The sequence below is a fragment of the Balaenoptera physalus genome (assembly GCF_965194825.1).
Source record: "Balaenoptera physalus genome assembly, chromosome: 2".
In the NCBI taxonomy this organism is placed as follows: domain Eukaryota; kingdom Metazoa; phylum Chordata; class Mammalia; order Artiodactyla; family Balaenopteridae; genus Balaenoptera; species Balaenoptera physalus.
This window is the reverse complement of record NC_138883.1, coordinates 115,082,811-115,104,891: the sequence shown is the minus strand read 5'-3', so window position 1 is coordinate 115,104,891 and position 22,081 is coordinate 115,082,811. Positions and strand designations below refer to the sequence as shown.

Sequence of the window (22,081 nt, the reverse complement as noted above, 5' to 3'; positions counted from 1 at the left end):
TGTTAGGGTTTTCTGTGTTTTCCCTTGAGCTACACCTTCTCTAATCTAGAGGACAGCACCTTTAGAACCTGAGTGAATCAAAGAGTTTTTCTGTTGTTTTGTGTTACAGTGAAAACATTGAGCAGCGGCCCATATCCTTTCTCTTCTGCATTTGGATGGAGGTGTATTCTAGAGCTTGGTCTGCCCAATTTACGCCTTGGCTGTGATGGTCAGCAGGAAAGGCCAGGGCGCATGATGGAAAAATGAGCACAGTAGAATTTCCAAAGTGCAAAGTCTGCTGAGATCCTTCTAAAATGGCACTGTGTAGGAGAAGAGGTTAATGTCTTGAGGGGAGAAATCAGCTTTAAATCAAGTGAGGAGTGTCTTTTAGAAATTAGTGGGCTCAGCTGGAAGTTGGGACTTGCCTTTCTATAGAAAGTCTTTTCGTCTTACTGGATACTCTGTATGTATATAATCACATTAGATATTATATGTGGGCCCTCCCGGGATGTATTTAATGATGAGAATTTATGAAGTTTTGTGAAATGTACAGATGTAAGCCAAATTTCGTTCTGGCTCCTGGGTATGCCCTTGATTATTGGCTGTGACTGCAGATAAGTAACTTAACCTTAGTATCTAGACCTGAATTGAAAGAGAGATGCTTTGATTATTACAAAAGTACTTCTTGGCACAAAAGTTTTATGAAATTCTACTTCTAGGATGATTGTTGGTTTGTCTTGGCACTTGGACCAATTATGTTCTTACCGCTTTCTCTGAATTATGAACTTCAGAGTTGTTTTTTCTGACACTAAGTTTGGTTGTGATGTACGTGTGCTTGCATGCATGTCTACAAACCCCTCACCACTGGTGTTAAGGAGTCAGTCCTTGCTTATGTATATTAACAGAGAGGAAAAAATACAGGGGAGAATCAAGCCACTTTGGTTATAAGAGCTCCCCTCCAGCCTCTGCAATGGTGGCTAGAAGACAAGCCCTATGAAAGGAGAGATTAAAGGCAGAGAATTCAAAGAGCTCACCAAAGAAGCAGCAAGTTGATGCTGGAAGCAGACTCATTCAAAAAGGATTCCAGAATTGCTCAAAGTGGCTCATCATTTCATTTCAACCCACCACGTGCACAGAACTCTGTTAGCGAGTGGCCCTACTTCCTGTGTCATTAGTCCAAAAGTTAGAATGAGACTCTGCTACTTCCCCTTAGAAACTATTTATATTATGTCAACCAAGGGTTTTAGTTACAAGAACAGTTGTCTGGTTTAAGAAGAAAGGTAATTTGTTGAAAAAAGTATTAGGAAGCTCATGGAATCAATGGAAAGACGGAAAGACAAAATTTGAAGGCTATGCAGCCAAACCATGTTGCAAGAATTGGTTCAGCGGAGAAGCCACTGTTACTATTCCTCAGAGCCAGATCCCAGGCAGGTTTGCATCCTAGCTGCCCCCTAATTGTGCTAATTGTGAGGGAGGCTGGGAAAGTGAGTTTGGGGCATCATCAACACCACGTCATACTAAGACGCATGCAGGGGGTGTTTCCCAATTACAGAAATGGTTTCAAGTTCCGGGAAGCCAAAAATCAAACCAACAAAATACAAATATCCACTAACTTCCCTCTGGTGTCCAATACTGTAAAACACTGTTGCAAAGTTATGAGTAAATCCCCCCCCCCAAATTCAACTCTTGTAAAATGTGGAATGAATTAATGTGAAATAAATTAAATAACTGGGTGAGACAGCAGAACTAGCTGCATGGCAGTTCTGAGAGTCCCACTGCTTGATTCAATTAGGGCCAAGTCCCAGCTGCCATATGGTGCCGTCTGGGGCAGCTGTCAGCTCCAGCTTAAGTATCAAGAGAATGATTCTGGATTCTGCAGCAGGCAGGGGTTCTAGAACAGTTACAGTGATTCTGAAACTCTTCTACTTAGTTGGTTCTCATCTAATTGTCCTGACCTGGGGGGGAAACCAGTGATGTAGGAGTATACTGTCCATCTCTCTACTTTACTGTACAGGGTTGCCTGCTGTTTTCCGGCTCAGCTTCACCCTCCTTCCCTATTCCTCACTCCTGCTGCCGAAGTAGAAGATAACAAATTAAGCCTGCCTCTTTTTGAGAACAGAGTTGGGCAGAGGACCGAGGCAATCACCAATTGTGCTATATCCAGGTTTGCATTAAGAGGTGGTGTGTTATGGGATTTTACCATATCAATAATATTCCTTCTTTCCACATTTTTGCTTCAAAAACAAAATACAACAAAAAAAAATAAAACTTCCTCCATCCTAACCCTCATATAATAAAAAAATTGCATTCATCCATTTCTCAAGGGGAGTCAACCCAGTGTCTCATAAGAGCTGTAACCAGTTCCAAGCCCAAGTCCAGGGTCTCTGAGGATGTCTTCCTCTTCTAGTTTGGTCACAATTTTGTGATCTGACCAAGAAACTAAACTGTACAGTTAACTACTCCCAAGAGTCAGGGGTAATGATAGGAAAGACAAGAAAAATGATTGAGAACTCAAAAATGTATAAATGGAATGGAAGAAAATATGGATAGATGCTCAAGTCTTAGTTTTTGCAAGTAGGCCCAAGGCCAGAATTGGTGTTAGTGACTTTCTCTCCCCTGCAACATTTAAGATTCCCTTTGCCTTCAGCCAGAACCTCAACTGGATTATTTAACCAGGAAAGGTGACCCAAACCTTCATTTCTGAGGGATCTGAGCCCTTGATGACACTTTTTCTAGGGAGTCGCTTCTCAGTGGTGTGCTAGATCTATCTTGTACTGGCTCCTGAGAGTAGGTTAATAAACTTTCAGCAATGTTTTGGGCCACTTGTTAAACATAAGCCATTATTAAAAATTAAATTATATAAACTCACGATTAAATAAATTATATTTAAAACAATGTGATAAATACCCCAAACTCATCACTTTCTAATTATTTTGCTATTATCCATCCTTCTGCGATTATTTCTGTCTTTTGTATGTATGGTAGAAAAACCATATAATGGTGTGCTACTGTTCATTTTATCCTAACTGCATGTTCATAATGTAGTAATGTCATATTGATAGCTTGAAATTGGCCACAGTAGGAGTTTTTAAGGAAATTGGCAAACACTACAATTCAGTGTCACCAATTATAGTTTTCAGTCATTTTTACCACTGATCACTGTAGTGTCAAGAGAAGTCCCAGGGGATCTTCTAGGTTGCATCTATTCTTTTCTCTTCCTGAATTATGTAGTAGCTATGTTACAACACTACAGTAGTATGAGGAGGTAAGATAGCCAAGTCTTTGAAACCTTTGTTTTTGTCTCCTGACTGAAGCATTCTTTTCTCAAGACTAGAATCTGTAAACCAACAGAGCACAGAATTGTAGGGATGGGAAGCAGAAATTCTGTGAGTCATTAGTTCTGAAAGTGACAAGCAAGCACCTCCACATCCACTGCTTGGTTCCTGGCCCTGTGTACTGGTTGCTGGTTCAAGGAATATATCATGTACTGTAGATCAATGCACTAACCTCAAAGGTGTTGTCTCTCCAGTGGCGCTCTAACTTGAGTTTTCCATAGGTGATTACACCCTTCTATAAAGCCAGTTGCCTCTGAGTGATTTGGTACATGGTAAAAACTTTGAATAAGGTCTATCAACCAACTTCCTAATTTTGCAGAAAAATGGGTTCCTTAGGAGCAAGGTGGTCTTTGATACCAAGTCTGTGTAGAACGTGAGTCCACAGACGGTTGTGCTGGCAGAAGTGTGATGGGCATGCTAAACAAATCCAAATGTGTTTCAGTGAGGACAAAACACCACCCTCTCCAAAGAGTGCTGTATGAAGCCTAGGTCAGTCACTGCTGGCCAGTTGAGCCCATGAGATCAAGAACTTAGGGATCAGAGCTTCTCAGTCTTTCTTTCAGCTGGTCATTGCTCTTGGAAGGAACCGCCCACCGCATAGTCCTTGAATTCTCAGGCTTTTCGTACTGTTCTCTGATGGTGGCTCCCCATGGCCTTCAGTTTGAAATCCAAGTTCCTTAGCATGGTTGTTCTTATTTGGAGCCCTGCCTACCTCTCCAGCTTCACATCTCACCCACCCTTTTTTGCAGCACCTCAGCCCCAGCCAGACTAAGCTACTTGCCGTGTTGAATGCTTTCGTCCTCAACCCGCATCCCAAGCCGCTCTGCCTCCCCTGCTTTTGCACTTGCCCTTGTCCGCCAGACGCATTCTTTCACGTGTCCTCTGCCTTGGCCCTTTAAGACTTTCCTCTCTTGCTCCCTCTCCCCAGGGGAAATGGATCCTTAAGCACTCGTGAACCACGCCTGCAGACCCATCTACCCAACAGGCCTAGAGGACGGAAACGTGAGCTGAATGAGTAACAGGCAAGTGTCTGTTGGAGCTGCCCTGGCTTATTTGAGCGCAGTCGGTGCAGTGACAGCAGCAGAGCATGCCAGGGCGATGGGAAGGCAGGGTGGGGCCTGTGGTCAGGGAGAGTGGAGGACACTTCCTCCCCCCACTTCATGAGACCGGGTGCTGCCTCGCTGTGCCATGGGCCAGCAGCAGTGAAAAGCTGGCCTCGGGGCCTGGCCAGAACCCACCTCAGGGAGCTACCACACACCTCACATAGCCTTTGAAGGCCTCTCAGTAACTCCACGGAGCAAGCTGCACAATGAAGGTTCACGTGTAAACCCAGAGCTCACACCTCCTACTGCTGGTGTGGGTGTTCAGTCTCTCCACAGTCACTTAAGAAGCGTGCGTAATGAGTTTGTGTGGGTAGCAATAAAGTCTTGGAGGCATAAGGGATCCCATCGTTTCTTGAACATGAACAGTCACTGCCAGTTCATTTCATTGGAGGACAGCCCCTGTTACAAAACCTTTTCCTTATTTTAACAAAATCTGCCTTCCCAAGACATCCCCCGGGTGATCCTGAGCCTAAAAACAGGCTATAAAGGTGACTAGAAAATGGCATTACCTTTCTTTTTTTTTTGACAGCCACATTCCATTACTGATTCTTGTGGAGCTTATTACCAAGTAAAGCCTCTAGGACTGTTTTCAGATGTAATTAAATCAGACCTCATAGTGTTATTATGCAGATAACTGAGAACAAATAAGTAAGGGACTTTACAATTAAACCTATTAAATGTTGTCGTGTTGGCTTAGGCCTGGCCTTTCCCAATTGGCCCAGCATTGTAGGAATTAAGCTAGAGTACCAGAGATGTTGCAAGTGGGCAGGAGATGGCAGGAGAGAGCCAGGAACTACCACCACTGCGGCCTCCAGGACAGTGAGGGTGTGGAGGCCTGGGCTCTAGCTGGTGGGGGGAAAACAGGGAACTGGGGCAGAACTGGCCCCTGGGGTAAGGAGCAGGGGGAGGGCTGAGGATGCACATAAACCCAGAGCAAGGGAACCAGAAGAGGAGAGTTTGCAGGTACTGAGAGAGGTGGGCTAAAGGGGGGAAGCAAAATCACGTGCCTGTGGAAGGACTCCTGAGCCCCACGTGGGACATACAGACTTAGGGATCACCAAAGCCAGCCCCCAGACACAACAACAACCTGAAGGGGCAGCGAGAGGGAAATGGGCAAGTAAATCATGTAACCCACATGTGACGGAATATTCTGCCCCGATGAAAAAGGGTGTTTCCAAAGAGTTTTAATGGCAGAAAGATGTTTTTTGGTTGACGCTTAAATCCTCCTGTTGATACCAATGATGTAGTAAAGATCTGTGGCATGTGTGTATGTCTCCTATATATATATGTATGAATGAATAAATATTCTGAACATTCCTTCTGTATCGAGAGAGAGAAATCAGTCAAAAAGTTAACATTGCTTATAGTTTCCAAATCTGCCTCAGAGAGCATATGCTACTTTTTAAATTAGCAATTACAGTAAATGTTATCAGAATCTCCAGTTTCCAAGAATTGGGGCACAATGAATAGAGTACAGTGATGGAATCCTTGCTTAACACCTGGAATTCTGAACCTATTGCTCTTAAGACAGGTAACCATTAGCTATTTATCAAACACTTAGCCTGGGCCAGCCACTCTGTTGGCACGCATGGATACAAAGGTGAAGAAACCCCTACTGTGTTGTTAGTTGCAACTATGATAAATAGTATCATAAATTCTTGCACAATACACAGTAAGGGTTAAGGAGCAGACTTTATTGTGAGAAACACACAAAGTAAAGATCAGCAAGGAGAGACATGAGGTCCCCATCTTTTCAACATCCCATGGAGAGGCATGCTGGGCTTGTTAGTCCGATGGAGGGACACTAGAGGAGTGGTCCAGGAAAGCAGTCACCTTTCACGTGGGGACCTGGGGACCTGTGGGAGTTTCAGGGAGGACAGACCCTCTTGCTGGAGCAAAGGAGCTCCTGGTCCCATAGGAAGCTGAGAAGAGGAGGCCCCAAAAACCATAGCCAGCTACTGGGGTCATTTTCACGTGATCCTCCTTGTGTCCCCAGGCACTGTCCTTGTTCTTACGAAGCTCACAGCATGCCAGGAAGACAGATATGTATCCAGAAAACCATAGTCCCCTGGTAGTTTTAGGTCTTAACCACCATAGAGCTGCCCAGATTCTGCCATGGCCCATCATTTGAGCCTGCCAAGATGTTTTTGAATTGAGTCATCCCAAATTTGCTGTTCCTCACAGCTTTGTGTCATCAGCACAGTGACAGACATGTTCTCAGTGTCTTCATCCCAATGGCCCAAGGAGCCAGCCTCTCAGCAGGCCACCAGGAGGGTCCTCGGGGCTGACTGGACTCCGCCCCATCAGCCAGGTAGGACTCTGCCCAGAGGTGCTGTCAGCTCCCTTGCCCCTTCCTTAGCCCTGTGGGAATCCAGACCTCCCCCAGGCTTCTCACGTTCCCCATCGAGCCCCATGTGAGCAGATCGTCTTCAGGCCCAGTAACCTCCATCCCTTCCTCTCTCCATGCGCACTGCCACTCCACCACCTCAGGCCTCCTTTGTCTCCAGCCTGAACAACCATCATGGTCTCCTAGCTGGTCCCCTGGCTTCTATTTCTTCCTCCTCCTACCCACCTTACATTCTAGAACCATTGTCTTTGAAACAGGCGTCCAACTGGAGTATCATTCAGCATTAAAAAAGAACACACTGCTGATTCATGCTGCCATGTGATGAACCTGGAAACATGATGCTGAGCGAATGGAACCAGAGGCAAAAGACCACACATTGTGTGATTCCATTTATATGAGGTATCTAGAAATAGCAAACGTATAGAGACATAAAGCAGATTAGTGGTTGCCTGGGGCCAGGGGTAGGAATGGGGATTGACTACAAATGCCCACGTGGGACTCTTTGAGGTAACAGAAATGTCCTAAAACTGGATTACGGTAATGGTTACACAACTCTGTAAATTTACTGAGAATTATTGAATTGTACACTTAAAAAAATCTGGCACATATGCAGGGCAAAGGGAGGGATTGATGAGGGTGGACGGGACAGAGGGTTCTGGTGTCCTCTAGAAGGATCCAAAATATTCCACTGTGTTTTTTGTGAGATCATCCAAGTGGCTTTATGAATGAGACTAATGTTATACTAATTCTTTACATGAGAGAAGATTTTTTTTAACCATAGAGATAATGATATATTCTTATTTTAACGAGATCGTTCTGACCATGTTACCATCTGCCTAAAAACTTTCTTAACCCTGTGCCTGTAACACAGAGTCAAGGGGCCTCACCGTGGCATCGGCGCCCTCCCATGGCAACGGTCTCCAGTGTTCCTCCTTAAGTACCCTGCACTCCAGTCACACTGGATTACTTGTGGTGTCCCCAACACACCAGGCACGTGTCATGCCTCTGTTCACCCTTTATCTCCACCTCGTGTCCTGACCAAGCGTCGTCTTTCAAAGCCCAGCTCACATGGCACCTTTGCTTAGTGGGATCGGTGATTCTTTTATCTCTGTTCTCCCATCCCCTCCATTAAAGCACATTTCATCGTGTTACACAGCCACCTGCCTCTGTGTCTTGTACCGGAGTATAAACTCCTGAGGGGAGAGGCTGCGTCTTAGTCATCTGTACATCCACAGGGCATGCAGTGGGCGCTCACTTGTTCCTCACTCATTCAACAGTCATCCATCTGGAGCTGGGTTTCCCAACCTTGGCACCATGGCCATGTTGGAACAGGTAATTCTTTGTGGTGAGGGCTGCCCTGCACGTTGTAGGAAGTTAAGCCTCTGACCCTGGCTTACCCTCATCCCTGGCCTCTGACCGCTGCGTGTCAGTAGCACCACACACACACAGTTGTGACAACCTAATGGGGTCTCTAGACCTTGCAGATGTCCTGGGGAGAGAACCGCTGGTTTAGAGCCTTCTCTGTGACAAGCAGTGTGCTTAGGATCATCATTGTGTTTTGTGGAAAACATGCTGGGACTAAGGAGAGAGCCCTGCAGCCCACCCGCAGTTACTACTTGCCAGCTGCCCTCAGAAGGGAGATTGGTCGGCTGGGGAGTCCGAGCTCAGCCTCACCAGGTCTACCAGCCCTGTAACCCTGTCAAGCCCCAGCGCCTGCCTCGACTTTAGTTGTGTGTTGATTTCTCTTAACTCAGTCTGTCTTCACCTTTTAAAAGTTCCAGAACCTTTGCCTGGGTAGGAAAGACGGGAGTAAAATGGGAGGTTTGCAGTTCTGCTTTCTCACTGTCACCTGTGAGCCGCCCACTCTGCCACAAGCACCAGCTTGTCCCTTCCTCTTCGTATTCATGTGGAACTATGTTACCAAAGCCCCTTCTATTGTCCTGGGGATATTCGCAAGCCTAAGCGCATTCTCCCAACACCCACTTTACGGGCTGGGGGTGGAGCCTCTGTTGCTGCCTGCCACGATGCTTCTTTTGCCCTTTGTCCTTTTTGCCTCTGAGGAATGAATTATTTGTGTATTCTCAGAATTTGTAAAAGCCTCCCATCTTTCTTGAGTCATCTTCCTGTTTCTAGAGTTTCCAGCTCTGCTTGTCCTGAGATCTCCTTCCTAAAGTCTATAAACACTCATTTTAATATTAAATATTTATATACTAGTAGAGACAGATTAAACACAGAACATATGACTCCAAACCCAGAGTAGGATTATCCACTCTATTACTACTACATCTCCCGGTTTCCATATTTACTTTCCCGGTTATCACATTATCTTAGTTTGAGTCCCTCCAGATACAGACCTGCGAGAAGGATTTGAGTGTAGGTCATTTTTTGAAAAGTGATCCCAGGAGACATGGGCAAGGGAGTGGAGAAGTGAGGCAAGAAAGGAAGGGAGCTCATGGAATGTGTGTTATCATGCCCGCGTTTCCACTGTGGGCAAGGAAAGCTTAATCCCAGTGGGAGCCCTGGGAGGCCCAGGAGAGCGGCCTCAGAGCTGCCCCACAGAAGGGAAAGGAGGCTGGAGGTTGATTCGCCAAATCCCCATCCTCGGTGTTCGTGGGCACTTTCCGAGGCATTAGCTCTGCCTCTGCGGCTTGCCCTGCCTGGGCTTCATGCCAAGACTCAGGTGCTCCCAGGACACAGGAAAGAGTGTGGGATGTGGGCACAGACCTAGTCTTCAGCCATGTTCTGGGTTGACCGTATGTCCTCAATTTCCTTTCTTGTCCATTTCAACAGCCAGTCTTTGGGGGACCAGAATTAAGGAGTCACTCTCCTTCCTCTGTGTTCTGAGAGATTACATTGGCAACAGGGCCTGAACTCCACGTTTAGTAGAATGGATCTCCGTTATGGGTCTGGAGATCTTCTTCACCCCGAGCCTGCTGCTGTGCAAATTCGGTGAGGGTATCAGCCAAGGCTCGCTATCTCCATGCTCTGGCTGGGACCAAGGTGGGGGGAGGGGTGTGTGGTAAACAAGGGGTCCTGCTTCTCCCTGCTCAGTACCTCAGAGGGACCTCAAGGGCATTGGATCGGGCTTCTTTGCCCTGTGTGGCAGCACACCACAGGAGATACACCACTCTCAGTGGGCAGCCTAGGGCCACGCACTCACCCCTGCGTCTTAGAAGTACACTGTGCCCCACCCTCACAGAGGACCCTGCCCCTCTGACCAGCACTGGTGTCCCAGCCTGGCAGGGACCATGAGGCCCTATGTGGACGCTTGTTGTTTTTCTCTGCCAAGACGGCTCTTCTCTTTGAAGAATTAAGTGTCCCTTCCCCATCATATTTGTCCCCTGTTGGGAGGTAAGGAATGGCTTCACCCACCCCAAACCAGGGTGGTCTCATGACCAGGCTCAGCCTATCAGAATGCCCCAGCCCCAGGATTCTCATGTGTATGAATATGCAAGCAAGGTCACTCAGAGCCCTTTCCAGAATGGATGTGTACAAATTAGGAGAGAAAAATGCCTTTCCCCCGGGGGTTGCCAGGGAGCTAACTAGACATGGCTATGACAGGTGAATATGGCTGCCAGCCGCTCCCCATTCCGTGGCCCTGGTTTTCTCTCCTTTAAGACAGAGCCATGACTGTGGGTGAGCGCGGCGGAATCTGTGGAGTGAGCTGTAATCTGGCCGTCCATCCCCGCAGCGGTGGGCAGTAAACCAGGGTTGATGCAGCATTGGAAGCACTTAAAAGCAACAGACCAGATGTTCTCTTAGAAACATGGATGGATCTTAAAACCGTAGCCCTGAGGGCTCGCAAAATAACATTAAATACAAATGGAGTAGTTAGACAAGATAGTCTTCAAGGTCCCTTCCAGTCCTGTGTTTGTGAACGGTAGTGTGGATCATAGAGGTTAGAACTGTGAACTTCGTGATCTGTTTGCCAAGGCCCCATCCCTCTTTGGTTGTGGGTACCTTCTGAGGCGTTAGCTCTGTCTCTTCCAGGTGGTGGGCCTCATGCAAAACCTCAGGTGTTCAGAGGACACAGGACTTGGTTTCAAATCCCAGATTTGCCATGTACTAATTGCAGGGACCTTGGGTGAGTCACTTTAAGTTCTCTGAGCCTCTGTTACCTAACCTGAAAAACAAGGATAATAATCCCTATAGAGTGCACTGGACAGTGTAAGAGCTCAAGAAATGATGGGCAGTTCTCTTGCACTGGGTTGGCAGCATTTCTCTGGGGCAGGAGGAAGACAGAGTGTGAGGAAATGTGGAGGGCTTTGCCAATGTGGAAAAGCCCAGTAGGGAGTAGAGATGTGGATATTATCTTAAAGGGAAGTGGTGCCCTCCACAGCTTGCCTGGTGTCGCCAGGCGTCCTTCAGGCTCCCATGGCCCTGGGTCAATCTCACATCTGAGATGGGGCTCTCACCACGGCAGGCTGAGGCTGGCCAGGCACAGAATGTAGGTCAGGCCCGTTTTCCAGAACAGCTCTCCCTCCTCCCCTGAGAGCATTCATCTCCTGAGGTTGGTCTAATTCAGGACCTCAGGTGCAGTCCTCTTTTTCCTTCCTCTTGTCACCCCTCCAGCTATCAGATCACAAGTAACCCAGAGAACACGTGGTTGAGCCCCTGTGATGTGCTGAGCATATAGCTCTGCATGATGCCATGCTCTCCTCATTGGGGTGCAGTGAACACGGGGCTGGCCCTGGTGGGCTCACCATCTAGGGGGAGACAGGCAGACATCATGGGCACCTATACCTGCACCCGTGTGCAGAGTGCTGAAGTGGGGAAGCAGAAGTGCCACAGGAATGTGAGGAAGGCCGCCTGACACACTTGGGGCGGGCTTGGGACCTTGGGAAGGCTGCCAGCCCAAATGGCTAGCTGAAGAGTGAGCCAAGGGTGGGCTGAGGGGGAATGAGGGAGGCAGAAAAGGGGGATACACAGGACTGGGTGTACAGGCAGATGGAACAGAGACAAGAGAGTGCTCAGTGCTCCCGAGGGTCCAGGGGAATGTGAAGGGAGAAGTGGCCGGAGCCGTGGCCAGGCCATGTGTTGGGCTTGGGAAGCCATGTCGAGAAGCCAGGGTTTGGTCTTGAGGTTGTGGGGATCAGGAAAGAGCTTTAAGCAGGAGAGTCTCAGGGATCGATTCTGTCTTAGAAAGACAGCTCTGGCTGCTGCAGAAACATTGGTTTTGAAGGGGAGAGGGCAGAAGAGAGGAAACCTGGTAGGAGGTTGTCTCAGTCATCCAGGTAAGAGCGGCACCAGGTAGGGCAGGGAGGGAGATGCTGGACAATGAGGAGGGGAATGCTAAGGTGGTAGATTGGGAGAGGGAGGTCCAGGGGAGTCCAAGGTGTCTTGCCTTGTCCTTTGGGTGGTGGGAAGCTGGGAGGAAAATAGATTCTTGGGGAAGGCAAGCCTGGTAGAACGTCGGTGGGCACCACGAAGGCTGTCCCGATGCCCCTTCAGTGCAGGGCCTGTTCCCAGATGCAGGGAGTGCTGTGGGCAGGCAGCCTCCAGGGGTCAGCTCCTTTAGGGACTGCCTTGCCCAAGGTCATGCCCCTTTCCAAGGCACCCACATCCTTTGATTTTGGTGTATGAACTCCTGGCCACTGTTCCCACCTCGGGACAGCTCTGAAGGGCCATCTTACCTTCAGTGCTTCTGTGGCGTAGGCTGGGGCTCTCTTTGGACCTGATTGCTGGTCAGCATCTCCCTCTGCCCCCTCCAGGTCCTTTCCCCTCCCTTCCACAGGTGACCATCCCAAGGGCTCTCCTTGGAGGAGAGGCCCTAAATATCCTTCTCACTCGCTAAGCTCCAACTCAGAGTCCGGTTCCCAGTGACCCCCAAGGAATCATACTTCTTGTGTCCACACCCCTTTGCAGTGACATGCAGAGATGAAGTCTATTTCTCCACCCCTTGAATCTGAGCTGGCCTCATGCCTTGTCTTGCTTTGACAAGGAGAATGTGTAGAAGTGACTTTCTGGGACTCCAAAGTCCAGGCTCAAGTGGACTTGCAAGTTTCACTTTTGCTCTTGGGACCCAGCTGCCACGTAAAAAGTCCAGGCTGTCCTGTTGGAGGAAGGCTGTGCGGAGGAGAACTGAGGCCCTCAGCCGACAACAGACAGCATGACCCCAGACATGTGAGTGGGCTCACCTTGGATCCTGTAGCCCCAGGTGGGCCACTCCAGCCAACACAACAGGGAGCAGAGATAAGCGTTCCCCCTGAGCCACCCAAATTCTGACTCACAGAATTGTGAGTAATAAAATGATTGTTACGCGAAGCCCCTAAGTTTTGGGGTGGTTTGTGATCAGCAACAGATAAGTAAAGCTGCATGGCTGCACCAGCAGGGAAGTCCCATGGCTCATGCTCAAGTAGGACAGGCACCCATGCATTAGAAAACCTCGGAGGGGCTGGCCTTCCTGCCAGCTACCACAGGGTTAAATGCAGCTTTTATCCCCCAAGAATGAGGCTCAGGCTGTTTTGTCATCCTGGAGCCCATCACTGCTCATCTCATCTCCACTCCTGGAACAGGGAAATGCCAGTGCTATTACCTCTTAAGCCTCTCTGTGTCTGTAGAGAGCAGTGCCTCACTGCCAAAGGAGCAAATGAGGCCCAGCTTTGCGCAGAAACATTCATCGTCCTGCGTTGCTCCAGGCAGAACCCCAGCATATATTTCCCTTCTGTGGGAGCTGGCTCAGACTGCATCCATCTTCACGAGCTCATTATTCATCTGATTATTTTCATGCCGTCCCAGTGGGGAATGAAAGCCATCAATAAATCACACCATTGCTGCAGATTATATTAAATGACCTGGGCAGAGTGCTGGCTGTGCCAGTCTCTGTGACCATGAGGGCCAGGGCCACTTGTGCAAGGTCCTTCTCCCGGGCTGAAGAACACTTGCTCTGCTTTCACCCCAGACATGAACCCACCTCTCCATCGCCCTTGATATCCTTCGTGTGATTAAAATCCACGAGCACAGCCTCTGTGTTAGCTCTGTGACTTGGGGCTGGCTTCTTGGCCTCTCTGAAGCTTGGGGCTCCTCATCTGTAAAACATGCAGAAATCCTTGTTGTGAGGACAAAATGAATGTGAGATTTGCACTCTGAGAAACGCATATGGGCACACGGGTGGCATCATATGGTCATTATTTCAGAGTAACCGTGACACGTAGAGGGTACCATGGGAGAGACGTGCTAGATTGGACATTGAAGAGCCATGAGCAATCATGTACGATTTCTTAACTTTAGATCCTCATGTTTCAAATGGACCCAGTAGTATTTGCCCCATCAATTTCATAGAGCTACTGCGAGGTTCAAATCAAATAACAGTTAGCGGAGCCCTTTGGCAAAGCATTAAGTTGTACAAATGTAAGCTGCCTTACTGAATCATTTCTTCTCTGAACTCTGTTGTTTTGTTTTGTTTGTTTTGCTTTTACCCATCTTCCTATTTCTCTGGTTTTCAGTATTATTGTGAATCTTCCCCAAGACATTCTAAGATAATCAAGAAAATTTGATCCAGTTGGCTTTTTTGGAAGGGAAAAGCAACTGCCGTTATTGAGTACTCATTACATTTCAAGCTTTCCAATATGTTACCTCATTTAACAGCCCTCTAAATGGACATTATTTGTCTGTTTTCCTAAGGGAGGGGTCTGGGACTCAGAGAGGCCAAGTATCTGCTCAAAGTCACAGAACTGGAATTTGAGCTCAGGTCTGTTCCATCACATCACACTGGAGACTCAAGAGCACTGTTTTTCTTTCATTAGAGAAACTTACCCATATTTTCACTGCCCCCCCTCCCCACTTTTGACCTTTCTTATCTGTCACAATTAAGACTCCTTTAGTTAAAACTCTTTGATGGATTCAAGGGCCATGTGAAGTTTTTGATAGTCCAGATAATCCGTGGTGACGAAAAAAAACAATATGATGAGCAGATTCACGCGGTGGAAAAACTTCCCCATGGATGCGTTACATCCAAGTGCCTCTGCACCAAGGAACCATTTCAGGAGAGCCACAGGCTCTCGATGGAAGGTTTGAGAATATGAGAATGTTGTCTTTTTTAAACAAAGGATGGACTGATCACTTTAGGAAGAGAATTGGTTAGCATATCAACTGGGTTCAAGAGAGCCTCGGAAGTAGCACCTTCCTACCCTACCCTAGTTTCCGAATGTCCTGAGAAATACGGCAAGAGAATAAGGCATATAAACACCAAAATAGCTCCTTTATGATTGAACTTGATATTTGGGCTTTCTAACCTCGTATTTGGATAGATGTACCCACCTGAAATATTGGCTTGGGAATTTTCGCTCTTGGAGGAGTATAACAGAAGATGTGCTTCCTTAGGGCAACCTGTGCCCAAGAGAAAGTGCAGAAGAGGCTGGACTGCACGCGCCCGCTTTCTCTTTTCTAATGCTCCAATCTGAGTGAGGCCAAAAGTGTTACAAAGAATGGTGCCCCTCCATGCAGAATGAGACATGAGGGGGGAATAAGCTCCCCCCCTGCACCTCCCACCCTCGCCGCCAAACAACGACATTGGAGTTTGAGGAAAACGGAAGACTAGCTAGAGCATTGTAGAATTTTCTAGAAAATGTTGTTTCTAATTGTCGAGGAGGAGAGCAGTCCAGAATGAGTCTTTTAGGTTGATTAAACAGGGATCAAGGCATAGAAGAAGAAGAGGGGAAATGAAGTTTCTTCCTCCTTAGAAATTACCACCTAATAAATGTCAGAGACATTCTTGTAAACTGAATAGGCAGTGAAAGATGGTTGAGACAGAGGACCCCAATTTGGGGGACCTGTTGGAAGTCCTAATAAAAAGATCTCCCAAGTTTGATTCTGAAGGCTGTACTAGGACAGGGAGAAAATACCTTTGGCCCAAACTTTATTTGACTCATGTTTCAAGAGCTGGTCTATTCCATGCAGAAAAATTCCACCAAAAAGCATTTACGGCATAGCTTTGATGCTAAATTATTGATTTAGTCTGAATGATACATGTTTGTAAAAGCAACTATAGTGACGCCTGGTAATGAAGGACTAGGTAATTTGGATTAGCTCTCCCACTTAGCACAGTAAGAAAAGCCAGACACAATATTATTTTTAAAAATCTGCTCGAAGACTTTAGTCAGCTAACATAATGGTGAAGAGTATTAAGGAAGAATAGAATTTATGAGAGCTAAATTTAGAATTTGGGGCTCTCAGAGTATGTTCTCTGACCAATGTTGAATTAAATGAGAGATCAATAATAATAAGACATCTAGAAAAACACCTACGTATTCAAAATTAAACAATGTAGTTCTATATAATCCCTGGGTCAAAGAAGAAATCCCAAGGAAATTAAAAAGTGTTTCCAACTGCATGAAAATGAACATACAATAACTAAATGTGTGGATTTAGTTAAACCAGTGTTTAGAGGGAAATGTATAGCTTTAAATGCTTATATTAGAAAAGATGAAAGGTCCAAAACAAATGCCCAAGTTTATCCTTTAAAAGCTAAGGGAAAACAAAAAAAGAGAGGCAAAGTAAACCCAAAGTAAGTAGAATTAAAAAAAGATAAATGCACAAATTAATATAGAAAAGATCAAATAACAAAAAAAAATTAACAAGGTCAAAAGTTGTTTCCTTGAAAAGATTAACAAAATTGGTAAATCAATCCCTAGCTACGGTGATCATGAAAATACAGAGAGAAGACGAATGACTAACATCAAGAATAAATAAAGCATTATTACCACAGACATTAAAAAGTTAGTAAGGGGGTGTTATAAATAATTTTATACCAAAATATTCAATGCCATAGATGAAATGAACACATAACTTGAAAAATATAGTTGACAAGAAATGTCACAAAATGAAACAGAAACTCAGAATAGCCCTATATCTATTAGACAAAATTGATTTGTTGTTAAAACAACAACAACAACAACAACAACAAAACTTCCCAGAAATAAAACTCCGGGCTCTAAAGTCTTTACTGGTGAATTCTATAAAAAATTTAAGGATGAAATAAAATAACACCAATCTTATATGAAATCTCTTAGAAAATAAAGAATGTGGGACCACTATCTGACTAAATTTTTGAAGTAAGCATAACCCTAATACCAAAAATCTATGCAAGATATTGCAAAAATAAAGTAAAATAAAATTAGATAAATACCCCTTATGAACGTAGATACAAAAGTTCTTAACAAAATTTTAGCAAATCGAATCCAGAAGGCTAGTGCCCCTGTGTGGCTGCCAGGTCTGAGAGTTTGCAGCTGGGGTCGCTCTTGGTTCAGCAGGCAGGGAAAAGTGAGGACGAGCTGGGGTCCAGAGGGACACCTGCATATGTCTGCCACCACATCTAACCATGATGACCTTCAGAAAGTAACAGCTGCTGTTTCACTTCTACCTTCCAAATCTATACAAGAAAAAATTGGGGGTTAGGAGAGGCGGACAACTGTAACTGATTTATTCTACAGGTAACTCAGGGATTCCGGGAAGCCTAATTTCGGTTTAGCCGAGCTGGCACACTCCAAACCCTGAAATCAGCAGAGCAATGACCTTCAGGGCAGGTTGATGTTAGTGTCATCGAGGGGGCACATGGGGACTTCTGGGGGGCTTGCGACATTTCTTGCCCTGGGTTATGGCTACGTGGACGCTCACTCTGTAACTGTACATTTTTGTTTTGTGAACCGAACGTATGTAATATTACAAAGTCAAATTTAAAAAAAAAAAAAAAAAAGCAACTGTGACTCGTCTCTTTCCCACTCTACCACCTACTCTGAAGCAACTAGGCCATTCTGTGCTGATTCTTTCTGGAGAGGAGATGATAGCGAAAATGCAAAGAAAAAAATAGACTTTTCCCTCTGACATTTTGCATTTCAAAACTTAAGCTCTTCAGGTAATGGAAAATTGCACAAGCACTATACTGTATAGACAAATGTCAATAGTGGACTTGGATTAAAGGAAAACCCAGACACAGGCATTACGTGGGTAAATCAAACAGTGTTTATTTATCTAAAGTAAACAGATGGAGGCCATGAAGTCAGGGCACAGAGGGGAGAGACGAGCAACATTATTTGGGACAGGCAGAGGTGGCCACGCAATAAGCTCACACTTGTGTACGATAATGTCTGAGCGAGGGTCACAGCGGACCTTTTTGAAGCTTGACTGCCCCCATTTGTGCCACCTTTGTGTATTGAAGAGAAGTGCAGTTCTATCTACTAAGACTGGTGCTGTTGTCTTTCTCTACTTCATCGAGGAAGGTAATGCCAGGTTTAAAACTGGTGCAGTTCTGCATATGGGTGAGTGCGATTTTGTGCCAGGACCACATCACCTGAGCCAGAAGCTCTCATCAGTCTCAGGCAGCACTGTGTGCTATGTGGCTCAAAGGACACATGGTATAATCCAGTCCACTTGGGCATAAATGCAGTCTCTTTTGTCATCCTTCACCTCCCCACATCACAACAGCCCAGTCTCCATACCCAGGTGTCTCTGGGAATCATGTTAACAGGCCCTAGGACCAGGGAGAGGACATAGTGCCAAAGTAATTGCAACAGGAAGAAAATATCATGGGCAAGAGCAAGACTTCCGCCAACCCTGTCCTCCAAACTCCAGATAAGTCTCCTTTCCCCTCCCTAGGCTGGGGTCATGCAGAGTTGAGAGATGTGGTGTTATAAGCTGTCATCTCTCCGCTCCTAAAAGCTCTTCTATACTCTGCTTTATGACGGTGAAGCTGTAACTTTGCAACTCAGTTTCCTTGTTGCTAGCAGCTCCCTGCCAGGTCCTGCTAATAAGGAACGCTAAAGGGAGACCGGAAGACAGGAGGATGGAGAAGGGTCATACTCCTGTGTATTTGCTGTTGCTGTCAGCATTACCCTGGCAGCAGAGTTGGGTCCAGTTTCCAGTGTTTCTCTATGATCCCACAATCGACCCATCACACCCCATCAGAGGTAACTTAGACCTTCCCTCTGGGCTCTCGTGGTTCAATGGCATCATTAGCTCATGCCCCCTCCTCAGAGATTTGAGTCCCAGCTCTGTGAGACCCCTCTTCCAGGGTGCTGGGTTCTGATCTCTTCCCTTTGTCCTCCCCGTTCTAGGAGTGGTAGCTGTTTCCTGCAGTTACATGTTTGCATGACATCAGTGTTCTTTTTCTGCCTTTTCAGTCCTCTGATAGACGTCCAGCCAATTCCCTATATTAAATCCTCTCACTGGCTGCTAATAGGTATGGGTTTTCTCTTTGGGGTGATGAAAATTTTCTGGAATTAGTTAGTGGTGATGGTTGCACAACCTTGTGAATATACTAAAAACCACTGAATTGTACACTTTAAAAGGGGGAATTTCATGATACGTGAATTATACCTCATTAATATTATAAATACTTTATGTTGAATTACCTGACTGGAAACTGATTGATATAGCATTATTCAAGGAGAGTGTGGTGTCTAATTTTATGTGTCAACTTGGCTGGGCCACAGTACCCAGATCTGTGGTCAAACGTTATTCTGAGTGTTTCTGTAGGGGTGTTTTGGATGAGATTAACATTTAAATCGGTGGACTTGGAGTAAAACAGATTGCCCTCCAAAATGTGGGTAGGCTTATCCAGTCGGGTGAAGGCCTGCACAGAATAAAAAGACAAGTCTTCCCCAAGCAAGAGAGAATTCTCCAGCACACTGCCTTTGGGCTTCATCTGCCAGTCTCTTCCCAGTTCTAAAGCAGACAGCCTTCAGACCTGAACTGGAACATCTGCTCTCCTGGTTCTCCAGCCTGCCAGCCCACCCTGCAGATTTTGGACTTGCCAGCCTCCAAAATTATGTGAGCCAATTCCTTATAATCAATTTTTCTTTCTATACACACACACATCCGGTTGGTTCTATTTCTCTGGAGAATCCTAATACAAAAGCAGCTGTTGGCAGTCCCAGGGAGGGGAGAATGAACCTTGCTGAGACCCTAACAGATAGATTTGTGGGATCTGAGAGTACAGGGCACCTGTGCCCAGTTTTCCTGGTAGAGTTTTGAGGGGTGGCAAGGTCCCAGAGGACTGATGGTTGTGTGGAGCACCTAGTCAGATGGGGTCTCACAGCACTTCTCAATCCCCTTCATGCAACCACAGGATGATCGCCAGGAGCCCGAGAGAGGAGGAGAGAGGGACTTTTGGAGACCATTGACTGAGGAGTAGAGGGAAAATAGACGTTTAATGATGCTTACCTGACTTAGTGATATTGATGATGTAATAAATCTCCCCGCTCTTTGAAGCCTTGGTTCTCTGTAAGTCCTTTGGAACTCAAATACCACCTCAGAGAAAGTGGGATGAAATTAATTAACTGAAATTAAGTTTCTACTACCCCAGCAGAGCTCCAAAAAGAAATTCAGGCCAGTTTTGAGAATGTTAGAAAAAGTGTCCTTCCTTGGACATTCGCACTTGTGAATTGGGATTCACAACCACTTCACAAACATTTGCTTTTATTTGTCTGTTTTCAAGATAAATGTTGGCATCTTGTGGTATGATATGAAATGACTTTTCAGAGATAGTACCTTCATTTGTAACTTTGCCACTCAGTGTCAGGGCAGCTGTGTATCAAGGTTATTACAGTGGCTGGCTATGGGCAGAATGTTTGTGGAACTTACAAAATATAATCTAAGATTGATGTAGAAGAATAAAAGTCCCCAAATAGCTGTCAAGTTTGAAAAATAAGAGCAAAAAGAGAGAACACAATTTATCAGACAGAAAGATATGATCACGTATGGCAAAGCCATGGGTAGTTCCTGTGCGGGAATGGGCAAATAGATATATATGGAAAGAAGAGGGACCCTGGAAGCAGAGCCCTGGACGTGGGAGCCTGGTGTGTGACAGAGTGCCACAAACACCTGGGGGAAGAAAAGACGACTGTTTTTTTAGATGGCATTGGAAAAACTTACTCTATGAAAAAAAAAGTTGAATGCCTATTTCTTGTCCTATACAAAGGTAAACCCCACTTAGATTTAAGGACTACATTTGAAAGGTGAAACTATAAAGTTAACAGGAGAAATTGTTGAAACACATCTTTGCAACTTGATAGCCAAAAACTTCTTAAATGGGACCCTCAAAACCTCTCTTCTTAGGGAGAACAATTAACGCATTTGATGATATCAATATTAAAGATTTTGTTAAATGATCTTCATAGATGATGTTAATAAATAGATGACAGATTGGGAGGCGTTTTTTATGATGTCAAAAATTATTGGGACAAATGGGGAATGTTGAATATGAACCCTAAATCAGACATTAGTGTTGTATAAATGTTAAATTTATTGAGTGGGGGAATTTTATTATGGTTTATATAGGAGAATGTCCTTGTTTGTAGGAGATTTACACTGAAATACTTAGTGAAGTGTATGAATGTGTCAGCAACTTATTTTCAAATGTTTCAGCAAAATATATTTATATATCTATATCTATACTTATATCATAGAAAGAGAGAGATAAAGCAAGTGTGGAACAATATCAACAATTGGAAATCTCTTATGATAATTTTGTTAGTTTGAAATATTTCAGAATAAAAAGTTAGAAAAGGCAGCAATAAGGTAACATTCAGAACTCTTGGAAATCAACAGTAAAAAGATGAAGAACAATATAGAAAAATGAGCAAAGGACACAGCAGGCATTTCACAGAAGGGAAACCTGACTGTAAAGTACCTGAAGAAATGTTCAATGTCATTGGTAATCACAGAAAGGAAAAAATAAAGCCAAAATGAGATACACATTACACGCATCAAGTTGACAAAAATAAGAAAGCCAGGTTATGCCAAATGTTGGGCAGGCCATGGGGAACCAGAAACCATGATCTCTATAGTCTAGAGGTCTTAAAGGGCAATCTGGCAGTGCAGAACGAAACTGGGCATACGTGTACCCTAGCACCTAGCCAACTGCTCTCAAGTGCCAGAGAACCTCACTGGGACTGAGATGGTCACCATAGTGTTGCTTATCTTAGGGAGGATGTGAAGCCACCTAGGGCCTATCCCCAGGGGATTGGATCAGGCAAATGAGGTAGACACCTACTAGTTGGGGTCCACGTCCTACCCAAGCCTTATTAGAATGAGAAGCCAGAACTTCTGAAAGACCTGGAGAGAGGGGCCAGAGACAGGAGAATGGGCAGGTGGCGGGGGGAACCTGTGGGAGGATTCAGGGCTCAGGGGTCTGGAATTAGTTTGAGTTGAGGAAAATAAATATGATCATATTTTTGCATGTTTAAGTTTATGAGTAGAGCTTTACTCCTGCTATACTGTCATTAGCAGCTGTTAGGTTCCCTAACTCCGCAGGAGCCAAATGGAAAGACAACTGGATCCACAGTGGTGGAATTTTAGGCAGAGGACAGTCTAAGGGGGGG

The 22,081-nt window shown here is 45.6% G+C and overlaps 1 long non-coding RNA gene across 1 annotated transcript in view; it reads left to right on the top strand.

Moving 5' to 3' along the window:
• The window catches only part of LOC309651586, a 71,784-nt gene that overhangs the window by 7,474 nt on the left and 42,229 nt on the right, over nt 1-22,081 (top strand). Inside the window, exons 2-4 of the long non-coding RNA XR_014258242.1 lie at nt 4,243-4,336; nt 6,602-6,728; nt 7,022-7,163. This is a non-coding gene — a long non-coding RNA (uncharacterized lncRNA). The remainder of the gene's footprint in view (nt 1-4,242; nt 4,337-6,601; nt 6,729-7,021; nt 7,164-22,081) is intronic.